Source organism: Lactuca virosa, chromosome 6 (genome assembly GCF_052849685.1).
Source record: "Lactuca virosa cultivar CGN04683 chromosome 6, Lactuca_virosa_CGN04683_v6, whole genome shotgun sequence".
In the NCBI taxonomy this organism is placed as follows: domain Eukaryota; kingdom Viridiplantae; phylum Streptophyta; class Magnoliopsida; order Asterales; family Asteraceae; genus Lactuca; species Lactuca virosa.
This window is the reverse complement of record NC_136431.1, coordinates 17,074,420-17,079,729: the sequence shown is the minus strand read 5'-3', so window position 1 is coordinate 17,079,729 and position 5,310 is coordinate 17,074,420.

Below are 5,310 nucleotides of genomic sequence, written 5' to 3'. Positions count from 1 at the left end.
GGAAAACCTTAATTAGGGTTTGGAAAACCCTAATGGCATAAGACCCAAATTTTGAGAATTTATCAGGACACACACGAGATTATTTAATAACTTGAAATATTAAATAATAATCATTGACAAAAATTAACCTAAAAGCAATATTGGACTTAATGGATTAAGTCCTTAGTAGATTAAGTCCTTAGTGGGTTAAGTAGGAACACTTAACCCTAATCATCATTTCATGTGAAAGCCCTAATCTCACTTGGGCCTTGAATTGGGCCTTCCTGTTAGGCTTTGGCGATTGGACTATTGGTGGGCCATCCAAGAGCAAGTTAATGGACCAAAGTAATTAGATGGGCTTTAGGGTAAGGCCCATGTGAGGACTTGGGCCCAACTTGGAAAGTTGGGCCATAGATGGGCCATAATTGGGCCTTCATGATTATGTGATATTGGATCATGAGAATTGGATTGGAATAATGGGATGGGCCTTAAAGAAAGACCATGTAGAGGTCTGGGCCCAATTTGGAAAATTGGGCCATGTGTTGGGCTTCGACCCATTACTTGACTATTGGGTTTTGTAGTGTGAGTTGGACTTTGGGCTTGGAACCCAATTATTAATTGGGTGTTGTTTGATGTTGGCAGTTTAGGAATCTGTCAACCAGCAGTTGGAGTTTCATACGCGGGACTTCAGCAGTGTCAGGTAAGTTATCCTCACTATATCAATAGGGTCTAAGGCACCAAGGCTGGCCCTTATGGATTGTATCTGGTTATGGCATGATATGTTTATTGATTACATCCTGGTTATAGTACGTTGTTATGATCTGTATGATATGTGCTTCTTGTTGATTGATTACGTGTTATGAGTATGTCGGCACATGTATGTGTATGTTTGGGTTAAGGCGGTCCTGCTTTATGCTGAAGGCCAACGTACCCAGGGCGGTCCAGATAGGCTGAAGGCCTGCGAGGTGGTCCAGTCAGGCTGAAGGCTCATTATGCATACTGCTTGATAGGATTAGTGATCTGTTAGTTCTGCCTCCTGGTAGATAGGATGACACTATGCTTGTTGATCTGTTAGATCTGCATCCTGGTGGTTAGGATGAGGTTATGTTTATGCTTAGTGACCTGGTTAGTTCGGTGTCCTGGTTATAAGATGTTGATGTGCTATATGATCTATTAGATCGGTTTGATTGTTATATATGTAAGCTAGCGTATGATATTTATGTTCACATGTTCGTTTGATTGGGGGTTGGGTTGAGGCGGTCCTGCTTTGTGATGTAGGCCGACATACCCGGCGAGCGGTCCGGATAGACTGTAGGCCCTGCGAGGCGGTCCAGTCATGCCGAAGGTTCGGAAGCGGTCCAGATAGGCTGTAGGCCCTGCGAGGCTGTCCAGTCATGTTGAAGGCTCATGATGCATGCAGTTCTGTATTGGTTATATGATATGGTTATGTTTGTATGGTGTTTGTATTTTGGGGTAACTCACTAAGCTCTCGGGCTTACAGTTTCAGTTTATTGTTTCAGGTACATCAGATGATCGCAGGAAGGCAAAGGCGTGATCGTACAGCTCCTCATATTTTATGGTTTTATGAATTGATTCTGGGGATACTCTGATGTCTAAATTATTTTGAAAACAAACTATAATAACTTGAGGGTTTTAAAATGTATTAAAAAGTTTTAATTTGTCTTGAATTTTAGGGGTGTTACATTTATAGATTTTCTCCTTTGCCCCTTTATGGAGTTTTGGGGTCAATAAGCTTGATCCTTAAGACTTGGACGTCCCAAGTCGATTCACCTTCAGATCTAGACTCTAGAACCAAGTTCATGGCATAATGATGCAAGCTTTATGGCCATATTAGCCCATGCACCTCTTTGGACCTCTTTTTGGGTCCTTAAAGAGTATACTTCCATGCATGCACGTAAAGTTCATAACTTTACGTGTTAGATCGAACTTAGAAACCCAGATCTACCTTTTGAATAAGGATTTTACATCATAAATCGAGTTATAGACTCGGACAATGGGCGACTCGACGAGTTGTTCTTGGAACTCGGCGAGTCCGGGGCTTGAGTCCCCAATTTTTTGTGGTTCAAAGGAGCCCAGTTGAGTGTTAGCAGAGGTTTAGAAAGGTCCCAAGGAGTGTTCGACGTTTTAAGATGTAGCCATAATCTGGAAACCATGGGAATCGACGAGTGTAAGAACACACTCGGCGAGTCCAAGGCAATCTTCTTACCCACAAGAATAGACTCGACGAGTTGTTCATACAACTCGACGAGTCGTAGACTGGACGTTTTCATATGATGAAGGAGGACTCGACGAGTTGTTCATACAACTCGGCGAGTCAGATGAAGGTCGACTCGATGTTATTATAGAAGGAGAACTCGTCGAGTCTTTGCTAAACTCGACGAGTAGAGTCGGGTTTGGGAATAGAAGAAGGGATAGGGACTCGGCGAGTTGGCGGCCCAACTCGGCGAGTCAGGTCAACTGGCAGTTGACTTTGACCAGGATGATGACTTTGACCAGGATGATGACTTTGGCCAGGGGTAAAGTAGTCACTTACCCTAAGATTATTATCAGTGTGTGACTAAGTGTCTTTGTGGAAATTGTAGCCGGGGAGTTGCCGGAGTAGCAGTCAAACAGTTCCCGATCAGCATTTCAGCAGTCAGTCTTGCAAGGTGAGTTTCCTTCCAGTAGGAGCGGGTCTACGGCCACAATGTCAGCCCGTTTAGATAGCAGTAGTTCCGGACTGCGGTCCGATGCCGGGGTGGTCCCGAGAAGTAGTTCAGTATGTTTGATGTCTTTGTGATTCAGGCATGACTACGTGTTATGTGTTCCGGACTGCGGTCCGATGCAGTATGCAGTATATGTGTATTTGTTATATGCTATGGTTATGGTATGCTATGATTAGTCAGTTCCGGACTTCGGTCCGATACAGGGGCAAGGCCCTAGTCAGTTCTGGACTTCGATCTGATGCAGGGGCAAGGCCCTAGTTAGTTCCGGACTTCGGTCCGATGCAGGGGGCAAGGCCCAAGTCAGTTCTGGACTTCGGTCCGATGCAGAGGGCAAGGCCCTAGTCAGTTCCGGACCTCGGTCCGATGCAGTGGGCAAGGCCCAGTATGTGCTTTATATGTTATTGTATGGTATGTGGTAGTTTGGGGGAGCTCACTAAACTTAGTGCTTACAGTTTCAGTTTTGGTTTCAGGTACTTCAGCTAGGAAGGGGAAGGGCTCGGGATGATGGCATGGCACCCACCACAATTTTAGCCTGGGAGTTAGACTTTGATATTTTTGACATGATTTGACATCAGTTGTGATATGAGACATATTTTATGACATTTTGAGACACACTACTTATGGTTTTTCTTATATGATATTTGGATATTATGGTTTTAATAATGTTTTCAAACGAAATTTTTGGCTTGTATTTTTGGGATGTTTCAAGTTGGTATCAGAGCCTTGGTTTGAGGGATTCAGACACACTTTCGAGTGTGTCTGAACTCAAACTAAGGAATTGGTATAGAAATTTTCAAAAGGAAAATCATTTTTAAAAATGGATTTTTAAAATAGAAAAGAACTTTGAAAAGAGAAAAGGGTGTGGTGCATGCAATCAGCCGAGCTCAAGTAAGTACTCCCAAATTACCCATACAAGTTTATGCTATATTATGATTATCAGCTTTATTAGAACATCATGCTAGATTATGGCTAAGGATCTAGGAGGATGCCTTATGTGCCTGCTATATGTGTTTCAGCTTTATGAGAACTGCATGCTAGTACAGATTAGCCAGGAGGATAGCCTGAGTAGTATATGCTTGATTATGTGCACTCGATGTCCAAATGCTGCTTGCTTTGTGCTTTTAGGAGTTCTAGTTGTCTTTCACTAGCTAGTAAACAAATATGTTAAGTTACATATTGCAAGGACTAAATAATTCCAGAAGGTTAGGTCTAGCCCTATTTCGCAGCTCTTGTTTGAGTCCAACCGTTGCAGGGTAGGATCTATCATTCGAAGAATTATCTAGTCTGAGTGGTATGTAATAGTATTTGCAAGCTAGTTAGGGGAAGAAAGCAAGGACTTCTTACGCAGCTGATGGCTGAGAGTGGGTTGGTGATTACCCTAGGTCAAGCCTAGGAAGAGAGTAGCAGAGATCAGTAGCAGTAGAAGGGACTTGGTGGAGTCAAGGCAGTTCTTGAGGAAAGTACGGATAGATGTGGAAAGTACTCTGGGCCCGTACTACTTAAAGCAGAGGATCCGTACTCGAATCGAGGAATGCTGAGACAAGACCAGGAAACTTGTGATAGATGTGATCCCTCTAGTTATATCATTGTTTCTGATGATTGTCATTATGTGTTTCAGAATGGTGGTTTTACGCTCTAGACCAGCAGTCGGCAGTTCAGGTGCCGGAGAGGGATCAGGTTCAGGCTCTGGAGCCGGGCAGTTAGATGAGCAGACCAGAGAGTTCATCTCTTCAGAGGTCACGCGTAGCATACTTGAGCAGACTCCTGTGATCTTTGGATTGGTCAAGGAGGGTATTCTTGAGTTGTTGGATGAGAGGTTGAGTGTGTTCCTCACTGAGATGGTGACTATGATGGGGTCACGTACTTTGACATTCAGGGAGTTCCGGGCTTGTGGAGCTCCAGATTACCAGGGGGCCCGAGACCTCATTGCGAGTACCAGGTGGTTGACTGATATGGCCAATGCTTTCCGCACTAGCAGATGTCCCGAGGGGGACAAAATCCGACTTGCATCCTGTCTTCTGAAGGGCAGGGCACGTGATTGGTGGGAGGAGGTCGGACATGCCATTGGGGATGACGCAGCCCTTGATGCGATGACCTGGGCTGATTTCACGACCAGGTTCAGGGCCGAGTTCACACCTGTCATTGAGGTGCAGCAGCTTGCTAGGGAGTTCCAGGATCTCCAGCAGACGACGGAGACAGTGGCGGAATTTACCGCCAAATTCAGGGAGAGGGCTCTTCTCGTTCCTCAGTACGCGGCAGACGAGGAGATGAAGAAGGCCCGGTACCATGAGATGTTGAGGAGTGATATCAGACAGTTTGTGAGCCGGTCCAGCTGTAAAACGTTGGACGACATGATTACGAGGGCTGGTGAGAGGGAGATTGATTTAGAGATGGAGAGGAAGAGGAAGCCAAAGGTGGTATCTGGCACAGGGAGTTCTGGCAAAAAGCCCAAGGTATCGGATCACAGATCTAGGGGACAGCAGAGCCACAGTCGGTGTGGCAAGTGTGGGAGGTTGCACGATGGAGTATGCAAGGCAGGGAGTTCCGGCTGCTACAAGTGCGGTCGGACTGGGCACATGAGCAGGGATTGTATAGCTACTACTAC